Source organism: Tamandua tetradactyla, chromosome 13 (assembly GCF_023851605.1).
Source record: "Tamandua tetradactyla isolate mTamTet1 chromosome 13, mTamTet1.pri, whole genome shotgun sequence".
Taxonomy (NCBI): Eukaryota; Metazoa; Chordata; class Mammalia; order Pilosa; family Myrmecophagidae; genus Tamandua; species Tamandua tetradactyla.
In genome coordinates, this window is record NC_135339.1 from 75661675 (window position 1) to 75681192 (window position 19518).

Below are 19518 nucleotides of genomic sequence, written 5' to 3' on the forward strand. Positions count from 1 at the left end.
TGGACTGCCATTTATTCATATAACAACAAAATGACATGTTCTAAAAGTATCATGTTTCAATTAGAAAACTAATTTTTGGGCCAGTTTATTAGATTTGCTCCTGGTTTCCATCACCTAAAATATCAAATATTCAAAATTTAAGTGGAGATCATGAATTAAGAATCAACAGGCATCTGCCTTACCATTCCCAGAATTCATAAGCTGTCCTTTGGAAAATAGGCTATCTGATTAAATGTCCCTGTCATAGAAATAAATGTGCATAAGTGCTTTGTAATTGGAAATGAATTAATAGCTCTCTAGTTATTCACCTGGTAAGCTTCATTAAAAGAAAAGAACAGATCCCAAGTCAAGGTTATTTATATAGTTTTAATTCTCGGAGCAGTTATAGGTATTGAGCTCACAGATAATGAACACCACTCGTATTGTTTACCAGAGATATATATTCCCTGGTATTCATCCTTGAATACTTCAATGGGTATTGGCCTTGCTTATCATGATAAAAAATCCTCTTCCAAGTTACCTATGTGTTTGGCTCACACATCTCTTCTTAAACTCTCTGGTCTTTTTAACCAGAAACTCTGACCATGAGTTACCCTATAGGAGAACTCTGTCCTGGGTGAATATGGATTCCGAGTTCTCACTGTTACATAGAACCCAAGATTTCCCTTGCTAGAGTATTTCCTGTGAGGAAGACAGCACTGTCTCTGTGAGGTCCTCACTGGAATAATGGGCTTGAGCTAACACACTGTTTAATCAGTTTTTTCTTCTCCAGGTGCCACTAGTCCATGTGAAGTGTTAGCTGTTAATATACTCAGTCAGTTAGGCTCTGTCCCTGGGTTTTTTCCTCTGAGAAAATGTCCATAAACCATCATAAGCCCATTATGTTTATGAATTGCCCAAAATAGGTCTTTAAGTTCTGGGGTTCAGGTTATTCGCATGGTTTAAAACCTTGAGGAAACCAAGGTCTCTCTATGAGGAAGAAGATGACAGCTACCGAAAGCGTGTTTTAACTTTTAATTTTGAAACAATTTCAAGCTTAGAGGACAATTGCAAAAATAAAATAAACCCCATACAAAGGTATGGAATTTAGTTCTCTAGAGCAGCCAGTCAGTAGTCAGGAACAGTCTGGAACAACTGAGGGGGACTTCCACAGCTGGATACACATTGTACACCAGCCTTGAGCAGGTGGAGGGACTAAGATCACACAACACAGAACTGTAAGTAAAGCTCCCAAACTCTTGAAGCTGATACCCTCCCACGCTGGCACTTCAGGCTCTTGGAGACAGTTGCTCATGGGAAAAAGAAGCCCTCTCTACTAGGAGCAAAGGAAGGTAGCTCAACCAAGCCCCAATTGTGGTTTTAATGAACGAATTTGGACTGCTGAGTTCAAGCTCTGAGCACAAATCAACCCAGAGAAAGCAGGAAAATAGCTCTGAGGTCTTTCCCAGCACAGAGGAGACAGGTCTGATGGGGAAAAAAAGAAAAAAACGCCAAAGGCTTTGGAATTGGCCAAGCTCAGAATACTGAGAAAGGGCTGTGCTTGAAGAAAAGGGCACCTATCATCAGGTATCAACTCTGGCTCTTGACTGGCAAACCTTGGGGCCTAGGACAGGCTCTGAAAAGGGATTTTTTTTTCTATCTTCTTTTTTTTCCTCTTTTAAAGTATTCTAAGTAGCTCATTAGAGAAAGCCTCAGGCATTTTCAATTGTCAGTACTGACCCAGGGAAGTGTGGGGTTAAAATAGGTCTGAGAGACAAAGTAACAAATCAAGTGAAGGAGATAATTCCCTAAAAGGTGTATCTTCCCCAAGAAAAGGGGGGGGGTGCAGCTCAAGTACCAGCCCCCCTTCAGGGGATTCATATCTCAGGGGCTGAAAATCAGAAACACCTAAGCTTGCCTTCCACATCAGCCCCTGTCTCAACCATGTTCCTGGCAGGCTGAGAATTAAAGGCTCCACACTACTTTAAGCTGGTGGAAAGCTGTGTGTGGGCTGATGAGAGCCACCTGTTGGGCAGGATAGAGTAAGCACACAGTCTAGAGCTCCACAGGAAAGTCAGACAACTTGCTGGTTCTCACCTCAGGGAAACTTGATACTGATAACACTTGAAACCTGGGCTTGCCTTGTCAGGGAAAATTTGGTTGGGTTAATCATTTCTTGGGAGATCCTCCTCAAAAATGATTTCATATAGGCAGGACAAGAATCAGAAAAACAAGAGATGAAAAGTTCTGACCAGTTAAACTTTCCTGAAGTCTAGAATAAGTTGAACCAAAAGAACAGATAGAGAACAAAACCGACCAACAAGAGAACCCTAGGTAAAAGAGTGAAAATGACCTCCAGAAGAAACTAAAAGGAAACCAGATGTCTAGGCACCACCAAAAAATTACAAGTCACACTAGAAAACAAAGATAGGGCCCATCCAAAGGAATAAACTAGCACTTTAAAGGAGATACAGGAGGTGAAACAACTAATTAAAAATTTTCAAACAAGCATGCTAAATTAATTCAAAAATCAAATCAACAAGTTGAGGGAAGATATGGAAAAAGAGATAAAAGATATAAAGAAGACATTGGTTGACCATAAAGAAGAACCTGAAAGCTTGGAAAAACAAATGGAAGAAATTATGGGAATGAGAAGCACACTAGAAGAGATGAAAACATAATGGAGACTTACAATAGCAGGTTTGAAGAGGCAGAAGAAAGGATTAGTGAACTAGAGGACAGGACATCTGAAATCCTACACACAAAAGAACAGGTAGGGGAAAGAATGGAAAAATATGAGCAGGGTCTCAGGAAAATGAATGACACATGAAGTGCATGATGTATGTGTCACAGTGTTCCATAAGAAGAAGAGAAGGAAAAGGGGGTAGAAAGAATAATGGAGGAAATATTCACTGAAAATTTCCCATCTCTTGTAAAAGACATAAAATTACAGATCCAAGAAATGCAGCATACCCCCAAACAGAATAGATCTGAATAGACATACTCCAGACACTTACTAATTAGATTTCAAATATCAAAGACAAAGAGAGAATTCTGAAAGCAGCAAGAGAAAAGTGATCATCACATACAAGGGAAGCTTGATAAAACTATGTGCTGATTTCTCAGCAGAAACCATGGAGGCAAGAAGGCAGTGGTATGATATATTTAAGAAACTGAAAGATAAAACTGCCAATCTAGAATTCTATATCCAGCAAAACGGTCCTTCAAAAATAAGGAAGAGTCTGAAATATTTTCAGACAGAGACACCGAGAAAGTTTGTGAATAAGAGAACTGCTCTCCAAGAAATACTGAAGGGAGCACTACAGGAAGATAGGAAAAGACAATAGACAGAGGTCTGGAGAAGAGTGTAGAAAGAAAGACTATCAGTAAGGGTGAAAAGAGAAAAATTATATCAAAATAAAATCATGACATATGCCACAACATGGATGAACTTTGAAGACGTTATATTGAGTGAAATTAGCCAGGAACAAAAGGAAAAATTGAGTGAAATTAGCCAGGAACAAAAGGAAAAATACTGTATGGTCTCACTAATATGAACTAACATTAATGAACAAACATTGAGAATTAAAGTTGAAAGCACAGGTTATCAGGAGATAGAAAGATGGTAGAGATGGGGCATTTGATGCTGAAGGAATATAGAAATTTCAGCAGGATTGATTGTCAAACTCTGAAAGGGGATAGCACAATACTATCTGATGATAGCACTGTAAGTAGACTGAAAAAACAAAAGCTGAGTGTGAGTATGATTGAAAAAAGAAGGCTAGGGGCATGTATGACCCCAGAAGAAAAGATAGAGTATAAAGACTGGGACTGTATAACTTAGAGAAACTTAAGGTGGTCAGTGATAGTGATTAAATGTGCAAATATAAGAATGTTTTTACATGAGAGAGAACAAATGAATGTCCACAGTGAAAGGTGTTGAAAATGGGATGGTATATGGAAAAAATACGATTAATGCAAACTAGAGTCTGTAGTTAATAGTAACATTGTAATATGCTTCCAGTAAATGTTAACAAAGTCAATATACCGAAGCTAAATGTCAGTAAGAAGTGGATATAAGGGGGGGTTATGGAATTCTTGTTGTTGGTCTTCGTGTTTCTCCTTTTTCTTTTCTTTTATTCTTTTATTTTTTACTCTTTGTTTTTTTCTTCCTCCTCCTTTTTCTTTGCAGAAGTCGAAATGTCCGCATATAGATTGTGGTGGTAAATGCATGACTATGTGATTATACTGGGAAGCACTGATTAGTTAGTTAGGATAGATTGTATGTGTGAATAAAACTTTTAAAAATAGACAGAAAGATACAAGTGCTGGAGAAAATGTGGAGAGCAGGATGTACTGTTCCCTATTCACTGTTGGTAGGGAAGTAGAATGGTGCATTCCCCCTGGAGAGCAGTGTGGTGCTTCCACAGGAGGCTAGGCCTAGGATTGCTTTATGATCCTGCAACCCCATTATTAAGGATCTATTTGGAAGATCTGAAAGCAGGGACGTGAATGGACATTTGCACACTGGTGTTTATAGTGGTAGTATTCACAATTTGTAATGGATGGAGGTGGCCTAAGGGTACATCAACTGATGAATGGAAGGCCAAACTGTGATGTATACATTCAGTGGAATATTGAACGCTAGAAGAAGGAATGAAGTTGGGAGGCATCCAAATAGGTGAATGGACCTTGAGGACAGTATGTTGAATGAAATAAGCCAGAAACATAATGACAGAACACTATAATGCTTCACTAATATGGATTAAGTATAATGTGCAAACTCTGAGAATTGAATTCAAGAGCATACGTTACCCGGGGAAGGCTTATTGTAAAGGTTCCTATGTTGTATTCTCTTACAGCACTCATATCCATTCCTGAGTTGTAACGGTTATTTCTAAACTCTGAGATACTGAGCTTTTTGTTTATACCTGATTAGTCCCTGGAACTTTGGGTATCTGTGTGACACCTGAGACTCAGAGCTAGAGTTCTGTAGCTATGAAAGTCAGCATTACCCGATACCGCAATTGTTAAGCTGAAAAGGAGATCAGATTTCAATTAGAGAGAAGAATGAAGCAGATATGGATAGGACTAAGGTAAATCAGACTAAAGGGTAAAATATGATATTGACTGTGTTTTAAAACTTCAACTTCTATGTAAGCTAAGAGGAAGAGATGTTTATTTGGAGCAAAATTTATATTTTCTGTAGTGTACTACCTAATTTAACTTATGTGGTCAACTTATTCAAACACCATAATTACACAGAACCTTGACTAGGAAGTGAGATCTTACTGGTTTGTACAGGTTGATGTGATGCCCTGATATATCCCAGAGTAATCTGGGCATAAGATTTTAAAGTATTTGCAAAGTTCCCTTGAGGGAATGGGGAAATATGTGGAAATATTAAACTTCCCCACCTGGGGAATTCCTGATACTCTCTCAAGCGTTGGGGACTACCAATTTAATAGGCCAAACCCTTGATCTTGGGCTTGCCCTTATGAAACAATCCAGCAAAGCAGAAGCTAAGCCTACTTACAATTATTCCTGAGAATCACCCCCAGATAACCTCTTTTGTTGCTGAAATGTGGCCTCTCTCTCTCTCTGTCTAAGCCAACTCGGCAAGTAAACTCATTGCCTTCCCTCCTAGGAACATGACTCCCGGGGGTATAAATCTCCCTGGCAACATGGGACAGAACTCCCAAGATGAGCCTGGACCCAGCATCATGGGCTTAAGAAAACTTTCTTGACCAAAAGGGGAAGAGAAATGAAACTAAATAACATTTCATGGCTGAGAGATTTCAAATAGAATCTGGAGGTTATTCTTATGTATTTATTGAGATATCTAGTGTATAAGAATAGCTATAAGGAAATACCTGAAACTGTTGAACTGTATTCCAGTAGCCATGATTCTTGAAAATGATTGTATAATATATACCTTTTACAGTGTGACTATGTGATGGTGAAAACCTTGTTGCTGATAACTCCCTTTGTCCAGGGTATGGACAGATGAGTTAAAAAATAAGAACAAAAATAAGTCAGTAATAGTGGGGGATAAGGTGTTGGGATGTTTTTGTTGTCTTTTTTCATTATATTTTTTATTTTTATTCATATATGCATGCTTCTTAATGTAATGAAAGTGTTCAAAATGGATTATGGTAATGAATGCACAAATATGTGATGATACTGTGAACCACTGATTGTACACTTTGGATGATTATATGGTGTATGAGTATACCTCAATAAAATTGCATTTATGGGTGGGCCACCAGAGGCTCAGCAGGCAGAGTTCTTGCCTGCCATGCCGGAGACCCGGGTTCGATTTCTGGTGCATGCCATGCAAAAAAAAAAAAAATTGCATTTAAGAAAGCCCATGCAGGTAAATCCAACAGGCCCCCATCCCCAAGATACCCAGATCCACCCATTTTAATATTTGCCACCTTTGCCTTATCAGTCTATCTGTCATCTATCTATCCATTTTCTGGACACTTGAGAACAGGTTGCATACATCATGTGCCTTGAACATATAACACTCTCTGTACATTTCCTATGAACAAGAATATTCATGTATATAATCACCTTAAGCAGTTATCACATTCAAGAAATTTAATGTTGATATAAAGCTTATATTCTATATTCCAATTTTTTTCATATGCCCCAATCTTTTACTTTTGGGCCCTTTCCCCTCCCCATTTTTAGATCACATCCAGTATCACGTATTGCATTTACTCATCATTATCTCTTTAGTTTCTAGGTATTTTTAATTGTGGAAACATATATACAACTTAGATCTTCTCACCCCAGCCCCTCCCAAGCATGCTATTCAGTGGGATTAGTCACATTCACAATGTTGCAGAACCCTCACCACATCTATTACTATAATTTTCCCTTCACCCCAACCAGAAACCCTTCACTCATTTTGCATTAGTCCCCATTGCCCCTGCTTCCCACCCCTGGTAACTTGTATTCTATTTTCTATCCCTGTGAGCCTGCAGATTCTTTAATAGTTTCTTTGTGGTTACCATGGGGCTTAAATTTAACATCTTAAATCTTTAACAATCTTGTTTGCTTTGATACCAGCTCAATCATGCACATAAACTATCTTTCTATACCACTGTGTCCCCCCCCCCCACTTTTATATAGTTGTCACAAATTACATATTTATCCATTATGAGTCCCAAACCATTGATTTATCATTACATTTTATGCATTTGCCTTTTAGATCCTGTAGGAAGTAAAAGGTGACGTTACCAATCCAAAATACAGGTCTTTATTTTTTCATGTACCTTTAGTCAATTGTCTAGTGTCCTTTCCTTTCAACTTGCAGAACTCACTTTAGCATTTCTTGCAAGTCTTCCCACTGCCTTCTTGCTGCCATGTTTCTAATAAGAAATTTTCACTTGCTCTTATTGAGGCTCTCTTGTATGTGACCCTTTGCTTCTCTCTTATAGCTTTCTTAGAATTCTGTCTTTATCTTTGGTATTTGACAGTTAGATCATAGCATGGTACAGTGTGTGACTGTTTATTCTGTTTGGAGTTCCTTGTGTATCTTAGATATGTATATTCATGTCTTGTTAAATGTGAGAAGTTTTCAGCCATGATTTCTTTGAATATGCTCTTTGCCCCTTTCTCTCTGTCTTTTCCTTCTGGGATTCTCAGAATGCATATATTGGTACATGTTTTAGTTTGCAAACTGCTAGAACGCAGTATGCCAGAAACAGAATGGCTTTTAAAAAGGGGAATTTATTAAGTTACAAGTTTACAGTTTTAAGCTTGTGAAAACGTCCAAACCAAGGCATCCAGGGATGCCTTTTGTCTTGGTACTCATATGTGGCTCTGGTAATTCCCCTAGTTACACAGATAGGAAGGGACCCTCTTCCCTGGGAAAGTTATGATCCTGGGCATTGCACTGTATGTCCTACAGCCAGCAATCCCTGGCCCTAAGCAGCACGACTTGACCTCTGTGCCACAGCATTCTGGAGGAGAACTCTCGGATCCGCCTTCTACACGCAGCCCAAGTTCTGAGATGGCAAGTCCCTCAGGCCACCACCAGACAGATTGAGCCAGACACACAAGCTCCCAGTGTGTGCCCAAGAGTTGCCTTCCTCCCTGCAATACAGGGATCAGGGATCAGCCCTGGGAACATAGGCTGGCTCCACACTGAGCTGGGGAGGGGGTTAGGGAGGAGACAACCTGGGTACCATGAGATCCTACTAGTTTTCAGTGGCCGTTTTCTTGATTCAGGGCTTGTCCTCTTGTGGCAAAAACCTTTAACTGTTTTCTGGAACTTTTAGAAAGCCAGTTCTTGCTCGATTGTTCAACGCTTCTGTGGGGATAAGGCACCCTGAAACATCATTCTGCCATCTTTATCAAGGTGGGGGCCAAAACCCTCTTTTAAACTATATGGTGTCCCTCATTTACATGCTACACTTTCTACTTTTTATGCCCTTCTCCATTTTAAATGAACCTCCTTCTTAGTAATATAATAGAATTGTTTATATATTCTTAAAGTGTCCAAGAATGTGAATTGCAGCCTTTAAAAGGTCTTGATAAGCAGAAGGGGATTAAGGGAGCCATTCCTTGCATGTTTTTGTTGGCAGCAGGAGCTGTTGTGCATTGAAGCCTCAGAGTAGGTCTGCTCCCACCTGTCCTGCTTGCCCAGTGGACACAGGGAGAATTCTCTCTCCCTGCCAGTGTGCCCATGGGCTGCAGATCACCCTTTTGATAGACCTCAAGGCTTTATTTTGGATCAGATGCCAGATAATTCTTTTGGACTTATAAATCTTTAACACAAACACACCAGTGACTTATTTGGAGTGCCCCAGGCTCCACCACGAAACATGTGGACACAGAAACTCCATTAGCTTGTAGGTTCAACCCTCTAAAAGTATGTGACCCACATTTGAAAATGCAAAAGCCAAATATGATGAATTGGCTTTAGTGTGAGTTTTGATTTGTATGGCACTGTAAATACTTATGGCATAACAGTTTTCTAATAAATATGCTTTAAGCATTTAAAGCCAAATCATGTCCAAGTATTTGAATTTGGAAGGCACATGGAATTCTGGCTGCAGATGTACAAGGCTGAGCATTTCTTGAGCTTTTGATGGTCTGAGCCAGGCAGATGACAGGAGGCTCAGAAAGGATTTGGTCCAGAGAGAGAAAGAATAAATGGCCTGATAGTTTTAGTCTAAACTGCTATTCCATGCTGAAGTTGTTTAAGATCTTTCTCAATCAGCACAGCAACAAACTTTTATCTGAGGCAGCAGGGTTAGCAGAGGTCTTTTTACCCAATAGTGCTTAAAAATTAGGCTTTGAATCTGATCTGAGTTCTGATCTCAAGCTATGCCATTTTGACCATATGATACTTGTAACCTTAGGCAATCCTTCAGTTTGCTCATCTGCACACAAGTGTTATGAAAATTAAATGAAATAATGCAAATGAAGTACTCATCACAATGCCTAGCATAAAGTGCTCAATAAATGGTAGCTATCAAAGATGGTGATGATGATGATGCTAAACTCATTGAAAGGCAGGACTGGAAGATGGTCCACTGGACTCCCCACTTGCTCTTTCTGTCTCAAGGACTGTTTTCTTGATTACGTCTATGCCTTTCAAAGTGAATATTCCCAGAAGTCCAGGGATCACACCAAAGATCGAGTTGTACGGCAAACATTTAAAGAATCCTATTAAATGACAAGCATTGTGTTAAGGTCGGCACTAATAAAAATGACTAAAAAATGATGCTTGCCCTGGAGGAGCAAATCGTTCCAGTAAAATAGTGGTTGTAACAGAGTTGTGAGTACTTTACTCTGGAATACAGAAGAGGGAATGTGCCTTTGCCTACGGATTCAAAGAGGGTTTCCCAGAGGAAATACTGAATCCTCTGCCACTTCAGCTTCCCATCAAGGCTGAGTAGAAGGCAGCAGGGAAGAGGAAATTAAGATTAGCAAGTAGAAGATGGTCCCGTTAATGGTTTTCAAGTTTTAAGTTGTCCAAGAATCCCTGGAGGACCCGGTTATGAAGCAAATGCCTGTGCCCCTCCCATCCCCTTGTGATTCAGTAGGAATCTGCATGTTTCACAAATCTGCCGGGAGATTCTGATATAGGTGGTCCTAGGACAAGCCTTTACAGTGATACCAAAAGGGTCCCTCACAGACTAACACGAGGAGCAGCAGAGACTGAAAAACAGCCACCAAAGAGCCAATCATGATTTTCTTTTCAGAGTTATGACTAGCCATCCCACCATCAGAGCAAATGGCAAAGGACCACAGCCTATTCCCTCAGAAACTTCTAGAGGTGGAACAGGGGCTTCAAGCCCTGAACAAGTCTTTGAGGAAGCCCATGGAGTAAGGGATGATGAAACAGCAGACGGCTTTCAGTGAGTGGGGCCAGGTGCATGGCGTCTCCTCCAGCTGGTGTCAGCAGGCACCGCTTCCCTCTTCCTCACTAATCACTTAGGCAATTATTTCTAGCCAGGATGGGCCACTTGTGCTTTCTGCCTCCTCCAGCCCTAGCCACCTCATAGGTGCCACAATGCTCCCTTTAACAACATGACTGGCATTTTTAAAGCAACTTCCCTCTACAGCACCTTTCATAATTAATACTAGTTGATGAATGTTGTCAAATAGGAAAGGGAAGAATAATTTCCTAGTGACTAGTTTTTGCACTAGGGTAGGGAACAACCCTTAAAAGCTTATGAAAATCAGCTTTTGCAAATTATCTTTTCTGAAACTTCCAGCTGTATTAAGTGCTGACACTTTTTAAGAACTGAGACGAAAGAGACAATTTCTTTTTCTTTTGTGTTGCTAATTACAATTTTGCTAGATATTATGAAGCCTGCTTTCCTCTTAGGACATTTGCCAGCATACATTAATTGCACAAATATTTACAGGTGCTAAAACCTAAGGGAAGCTTGTACCAAAAAAACATATGGAACACTTGGTAAAAAAGCTTCTTTGACACATTTTATTTGTGGCCAGTTACCCAGAATCAGCATGAACTATTTGCCCCTTAGCCTCAGCAAATGTGTTTAAAAAACATTGTCTCTGGGTTGATTTAGTGTTTGCTTTGCTGGCAGTGGCTGCTGAAGTCTTTCTTCAAGAGCTTTGTAGGTGAACTTCTCTTTTTCAGCGTGAAAAATAAGGTTTCCAAGAGCATGTATCCATCGTATGAATTGCTATATTGTTATGTTTTAATCTCCCAAGCCACCCATGTGGAATGGAAGAGGTTTATCCAGTGGTAGTTCCAGATCCCCTGCGCTTTGGAAAGTAAAATCAAACAAGCTGGAAAACTTTTTAGTAACTAAGCCGCAGGGATCTTAGTTCCCTTTTCTTGTTTTCATAGTATGCTGGTAAGAACAAAGGCTCCAGAGTCAGCCCCAGATTCCTATCCCAGCTTTGTCACGTCCAAGTTGTATGACCTTGAGGAATCATTTAACCCCTTAAAAACCTCTGTTTCTCAATCTTAAAATGAGAATAGTCATGTCACCTCCAAAGGGCTTGTGAAGAGTAAATGAAATAATGAGTGCTGAGCACTTAGCACAATGTCTGACACACAGAAAGTACTCAATAAATGTTCGTGTTTTTAAAACCAATCTGAACTTATAAATAATTTAGACCACTAAAAAAAGATCAGAAACTAAAAAAGTACTCTTTCTGTGGATAAGGATAATGGTTACCCACATGGAGCCAAGAAGGATGTGACCAGGAATTGAAGTTTTGTTAAGGACCTGGGAGACCCAAGAAGGCAAGAGAATGGCATCACATGGCCCGAACTCCAAAAGAGGAATGGACTTTGAGCACTGGATTACCAAATAAAACAGTGGACACCCTGAAATTGGAATTTCAGGTAAACAACCAATGACCAAGTATGTTCCACTGCAGTATTTGGGATATGTTTACACTAAAAAATTATTCATTGTTTATCTGAAATTCCAGTTCAACTAGGCATCCTGATTTGGTGTGGGTTTTGTTTTATTTTTGCTTGTGTGTGTGTTTGTTTGGTTTTGCTAAGTCTGGCAGTCCTACTGGAGTGAATATTGTGGACCATTTCTCCAGTTGCCATTCTCTCATCTGGGCCCTGAATATCCACCTCACGGGGATACTAGAAGGAGCCAGAGACATTACAGGATGTGATAAAAGACTTTGCAAACTCCAAAGAGTTATAAAATCGAGTAAGAAGTTTCTTTTGATGTGTGGTTTTATGAAGACTCTGAGTCATCAAGTAAAAGCCAGGTCTTTGTTAATTTAAGGAGATGTAAGGAAAATTGTAAGGATTCTGGAAGAGCTTATTCAACAGAGGGGTTCTAAAGACCAGAAGAGGGGGACCAGATGCATTGGTTCTCAACTGTGGCTTCACATTAGAATCATCTGGAGAGCTTGTACAATCCTAATGCCAGGCTGTTCTCCACACCAATTAGGTTAGAATCTCTGGAGAAGAGATCCAGGAATCCATAGTGTTAAACCTCCCAGGTGGTTCCAATGTGGTTCCTCCAAGGTTGTCAGCCAGTGGTAGAATGCATCAGGGAATGGGTGAGTCCAGAAACTTTAGAGCTCTGTGAGGGCCATAGGGGGGTAGATATACCTTTAGTGAGTCTGGGTTGTAAGAAGGGCATGAGAAAGGAAAAAAGAAAAAAACAGGGAAAAGAAGGAATTTTTCAAGATAAAATTATTCTATCCTACTAAAAAAAGTAAAACTTACATTTGAAAACATTTAAAAATAATGTAAGTACCAAGGGAAAATAGCATGGCCATTTTAAAAATCAGGAACTTTGGAGGTGAACTAGAAACAGTGGGTTAGGTAAGAATATCAGGTAAGAATTAGCTACATTTAATCAACCAGCACCTAACAGCCACGTACCAGACGGGAATGGTCCATGGGACTGATCCATTGGTGATTGAGAAGGCTGTGTTGGAGGATTTGTACTTTCATGAAATCACAGTTGGTTTACAATTTCTATTTCAACTTATGACAGTACTTGTAGGAGCTGAAGGCCAATTTCTCTTTCAAGCATAAAAATATAGAAGGTGTGGGTGATGATGTAAAAATGTATTAATCCATGATCTGAGTAGACCACACTTCTGTGGGAAATATGTCTCTTCAGACCATGGCCACAACCAACACTTGTCTTTGACTATCCATTACGCCTAAAAGGAAATAACCATACACCTATTTTTTCAAAGCAAATATTTAATGAACCAGGTGCCAAGTACTGTTTCCCAAACCTCCATCTTCAAACGCTACAGCAGGGAACGAAATAGTGTGAGCCTCCGTAGAACTTCTACATTTTAGTGGGAAAAACAAATATTTAATATAATTTCATATAGTGAGAAGCATTTTGAAGAAAGGGAAAGCAGGATAAGGAGCTCAGGAACAGCAGACACCACATGAACCTGCGTTTTCTCCAACTCCACTGGCTGCTCCTCTTTGATTTGCTTTGCTGACTTCTCCCCATCCTACCCCACCCCCACCCACTCCTGTTGTCTCCAGGCTGAGTCAAGGTCTTGGAAGTGGCCATGCGCTCCTTCCTGCAGACCCTGTTCCTATCGCAAGGTGCTGACGCTGCTTCCTCCTCTTATCCCAGCAGGTCCTGAGGTGGTAGAGCCTTTCCCTGTTCTAGACCCTGACGCCTTCAGCATGCCTCGTTGTTTCTCTCTACCCAGCCTGCTCTTCTGTAGACAGTCCCTTCAGTAACTCTTTTCCATAATTTATTTGAGCGTGCTGTTTCCTCCCAGGATCCTGACTGATAGTGATGCTTATTTACGTACATGACTTGTCTACCATATTAGTTTATAAGGATATTAAGAATAAGATCTGTGTTTTAATTCTTTTTTTTTTTTTAATTCCCAACAGTGCCTGTTATGCAGTTAGTAGCAATAAAAGCTAAACTAAAATGTTCTTTCTTCTGAACTGCCTTTAACTGATATAGGATGTGACAGGGATAAAAACATTAAAAATATATATTTCTCCCAGAACAAAAGGCAGAAAAATGAAATACAGTTGCAATACTGGGCTATGCAATCTGATTTTATAGGCTTTGTCTGATTAACCAAATTCATGATTCATATCAGCTTCACATGGAACATGTTTTTTCTTCTCCAGGTTCCAGAAATGAAAGGTGATTCTGCTACAATAGAAGCTGAAGTACAAATAAATTGGGCAGCTTTGATGTCCAGAGCTGCAGGAAGGCCCCACTGCTGCTGACCATTGGCAGGATTTAGGAAACAGAGTGGCAGCAGTTGCACCCACATCCTGTACATGTGATGGGATTTGGGGAAAGCGGTCACTGCATGGTGCCCCCACTATGTGGGCTCTCCCCCCTACTCTATTGGTCCCTCACTCTTCGATACTGTATACTGCATTGCCATCCCTTCCCTACCAACCCTGATACTGCTGCTCCAGTGTCAGCCAACTTGACAGCATTAGGATTTAGAGAAACAAAGGGAAGGGAAGGAGAGAAAGGAGAAGAAACCCCATCATCCCTTGCCTGGCCCACCTAGATTCTTCTCTGAGAATCCCACCTAATGGTGGTCTTGTTGGCCGTCTCTCCTGCTGACGATCTCCACACCATCCTCCATTACTTGTACGTATTCCCTGAATACAAGGATTCTGACTTAAACTGTGGATGCAGGGGTCCTTCTTTGTCATCTATGTTTGCCTTTGCTTTTACAAAGAAATCTTTGTGTTTGTGTGTGTCATGGGATGTGGCAGGGAGTGGTTCTATTTATTCTTTCTCAAACTTCAAAAACGCTTAGAGAACCTCAAAGATATTTTGTTCCACAAACCGTATACCATGTGGATGACCAAACATCTTAGCCTCTCAGTTCCTTGACCTCATCGAAAATGTTCTTCACCTACACTACATCTCAGCCCCCCCCACTCTCTGCAACTGTTCTGCCTTTAAGATCAGCCAATCTAAATGCTCTCTCCAAGCATTACCTCCTATCCTTCCAACCAGCTCACTCCTTTGTTCTTAGCAGGACTCCCTCTCTAGGAGCCTCCTCCTATCTGTGCCCTTCCAATTCCATAGTTTATCATTTTGAGCACTCTTCTGCAAATATCCTAGGCTCCCTCGCTCCCTTGTCCTTCTGTGGCACCTCCATGGCAAAAATGCTAACCCAGATTAAACCTCATACCCTGCTTCCCCCATGCCTGCTCCTGAACAGCTGAATGCTGCTAGTGAAAAGCACTCATCTGGCAGATAGGAACCATGCCAAATTCATGGGCGCCAACCTCGATACTTTCAGCACTGAAAATTACTTGCAGAGTGAGGAGATATCTAAGGAAGGAACTCAGAATCCCAAAATACAAGGCTTGAATGTAAGTAGAGGAGCAAGCAAAAGAGACAAAATAAGTCAGTGAGGAAGAGAACCACTTGAAAAGAGTGACTTGGAAGCAAGGGGAAGAGGGAATTTTACCAAGGTGCGGCTAAATACCATTGCCTCTTTTCATCAGAGCTCCCTTGCCCAGTCAGTGGTTAATCTTGTGCAAAGCCCAGAGGAGCTGAGCTTCTTTGGCAAGGGATTGAGGGGATGGTAGTTTCAGCCAGAAGTCATTGAGCATAGCAGACATGTTGAAAGAATGAGGAAGGGTCAAGAATTTTGGAGTCTTGAAGAAGTCGAATAAGAGGTTTGGTTAAAGTGAGGGAGTAGAAAGAGTAGAAGAATGGGAGGCTGTGGTGGGAAAGCAAGACACCGTAATTTAAGTAATCCAAGTTCAGGCCAGGATGGGTCCTTACAAGGTCCATCGTATGGCCATGTGAGTTGGTATGGAAGTGAAGTAGAAGTGATTATATTTGAGTATTAAAGTTAGTTGTCTCTGTGAAATCAACTAATGGGCCATGCTCCATCTGAAATGTGTAACAGAGAAACCTTGTTTTGCCTATTTTAGCTTCTACTGTTTGCTAGCAATCCCGGGAATCACTTGTCTTGTAGATGCATGTGACTCTGACTTCACATGGCCTTTTCTCTGGTGTCTGCCTATGTCTCCTCTTTCCTTTTTATAAGGACACCAGTAATATTGGATGGGGTTAGGACTTGAACATATCTTTTGGAGGGACATAGTTCAACCTTTAGCAGAAGAAAAGAGCATAGGGAGGCTTCAGAGTCAAGATGGACCAAAAGTGATTTCTGTCAGTCACGTCTTAGCTACATGACTGTTCTAGTTTGCTAGCTGCCGGAATGCAACACACCAGAGATGGATTGGCTTTTAATAAAAGGGGATTTATTTTGTTAGTTCTTCAGAGGAAAGGCAGCTAACTTTCCACTGAGGTTCTTTCTTACGTGGAAGGCACAGGATGATCTCTGCTGGTCTTCTCTCCAGGCCCCTGGGTTCCAACAACTTTCCCCGGGGTGACTTCTTTCTGCATCTCCAAAGGCCTGGGCTGAGCTGCAAGTGCTGAGATGAGGAATGCCAAGCTGCTTAGCTGTGCTACGTTGCCATCTCTCATTTAAGCACCAGCCAATTAAGTCAAACGTCACTCATTGCAGCAGACACGCCTCCTAGCCGACTGCAGATGTAATTAGCAACAGATGAGGTTCACATTCCATTGGCTTATGTCCGCAGCAACAAGATTAGGTATGCTCACCTGGCCAAGTTGACAACTGAATCTAACTAACACAATGACCTTCAGCAAGTTATTTAATCTCTCTAAATTCCAGTTTCCTCTTTTTACTATTAGGAATAATAATACTTATCCTGCAAAATTCCTGGATTAAATGAGATATTCCATGTGAAAGAACAATCCTACATGGATTCCCAATAAATGATAGATATCTTCATGTCAGGTCTGTTTATCCGCCCACTTTACAGATGAGTAAACAGACTCAGGGAAATGAAGTAACTTGCCAAGACCACACAGCAGAGCTGATTCAAACCCTGTTATCCTAAGGAGGGCATTAAAGACTAAAACTATGTGCTTTTACTTCTAAAGATGAATAATAGTATAAAATTCATTAGCTATTTCCTCCTTCCCCTAATGATTTCTAATATAAATAAAAATAGACCTAGCTTCCTGCTTCCGGTCTGATGAATTTAAACCTTTTTTCAGAAGTGTATGATCGAATTAAAGAAGACAACCAAGGGTCATCTGAAATTGTGATTGGCTCTCTAATAATCCCGGGACAAAGTGAGAGATCACAACTCAAGCATACGTTTACCTAAAGCCACTACAAAGATGTTAAATATCAAGGCTTGGGCTGAGTATGTTGTGCAATGAGCTGCAAAGGACCCATATGGCTTTGTTACGACAGTGATTTTGGCCCTTACTCCATTGTTCCTAACAAGTGCTGTACTGTTCTGGAAATTGGCCAAGATGATTGAGGCCAGGGAAAAGAAGCAGAAGAAGCAGCAGAAACATCAATATTGCAAAAGCCAAATGACTAAAAAAGAATTGAAGAAAACGATCAGGCTCTGAAACCAGAGGAAAATCATTTGGAAATTTCTGCAGCTTTGTAAGGATTCACTAAGGTTTCTTCTTTGGACTTTATGACAGTATTAGACAGTATTCTACAGTAAACAAAGTCTGACCATATGGAAGAATCGTGTTAGTTATGACCTCAGTACTGACTTTTAGGCTTCTATGGAAGTATGTTGGTATCTGTGACAGTTATTGGGTAAATTGGCATTTATTATGCTACAAAATCTTTATCAACTGACTTAGTCATTTGACATTTTGTAGCCTATCTACAAAATGAATAAAAATATCCTGTGGAGAAAAAAATGACTTTAGATTATGAACTCTGTTTATATTATAGCTTAAATTGGGGTCCTATTCTGAATAAAAAACTAAAAGTCAGAATTGTCTCCTCTGATGAATAATATGTTTGGGCTTAAAATAGTCACAATATATTAATCACATATTTTCTCATATTGCTTATTTCTTGGAATATAGTCATCTCCTGTTTTCTCAGAGCAAAATATTAATCATTTAATTGTCCGCGACTTCTCACTCAGCTCAGGGCCTGGCTGCCGTCCCGTGCCTTGCCTCGCTGGTGCAACGAAGAGCTCCCGGGTCGACGGGCCCAGGCGCCGCGCTCCTCCCGCCCGGCGGCCTCCAGTCCGCTCCAGGCAGCGGGTCTCCGGCCCGACCCCGCCTGCAGACGTCCGGCAGGACCCACCATGGGCCCCAGGGCGGCGAGCCGCGCGGAGGACACAGGTAGAGGCGCTGCGCTCCGAAAGGAAACGCTGACCCAGAAAGAAAAGGAACTGGCCTCGGGACCGCACGACGCCTCAGCTGTTCGGCAGACCGACACACCAGGAGGCCCAACCGGCGAGAGCCGGGCCGGAGAGAGAGAGAGAGAGAGATAGACGCAGACAGACTAACCTTGGTGAAGACACGAGTCCGGAACACGCAGCGGTTGTGAGTACAGATCTTTACTGGGGTTAAGCTTGCATTCTCTGTTACAGGTTCCGCGCGGGACAAGATACCCCGCGGGGGAACAACCTCTATGCGGCCGTCAGGTACGGCTCCCTGTGGGTCGTCTCCCCCCACCCTGTCCGGGTAACCTCTTATATACTGTGCCCAAACCCAATAGGTTAGTGCCACGTATACAGAGGTGATTGGAAGATAGGGTTGGTGGGCGCGTACGTCATACGCGGAGGCAGGATGCGGGCGCCATCTTGGCTCACTCGATGGGCGGGGGGAACTCTAGGGCAGGCTGCGGCGTGTCCACTAGGCCCGACCCGGGAGGCGGCTCTCCACATTTAATTATTTATCTTCTGTATAGTTTATCTGATTTTTAGCCTTTATGCTGGTAGTTTAATTATCAGACATTCTGCATTTTTTAACCTAATTTTATAAAGAATTCTCATCTTGACCAGTAAAAACCACCTGCTCTATATAACAATGTTTGTATTTACAAGCACAGCCATCTTCTTGCAGATGATTTGTGGAGCAGAATGAAATTGTAATTTAAAACTTGCAGCACAAATGCCAAGCACTGTGGAACCTTTTTATTTGCTTAGCATGTAAAATAGTTAAAATTCTTATCAGTAATTCCTTGTTATATAGATACCACTTTTGTTTTTTAATCCATTTTTTGTTTAACTCATGTGGTAGTGATGTCCTATACTTTTTGATCAGTTTAAGGTGAAAATGAAAATTTCAAGTTTCTTTTAAGGAATTCTTAAGATGAATAGTTAAGTCATACTTCATAAGTGGGAAGAAAAACCTGGAAAGGTTTTGTTGGAATATGTAAGAATATTCCTCAGTAAGTACTATAATAGGAATTTTTACTATTAAACATGACTTTAGTAAATGTGTGGCCCAAGAAATTTTTCCATCATCAGTCTTTAATAGCTTATTAATATTTTATCCACTTTTTATATGAGTTCTTTGAGTTACAAAATAATTGCCATTAACTCTAATTTAAAAATGAAACTAGATATTGAAATAAATTTGATAGTTTTGTAAAGAGTTCCCAGGTTTTTGTTTTTGGTGGGTTTTTTTCGGGGGGTATAATTCAAGTTAGATATGTTATGGAAGTTAGGTTTTTCAGAGGGTTACAAATTTCAATTATAGCTAAATGTTCTTGTAAAAG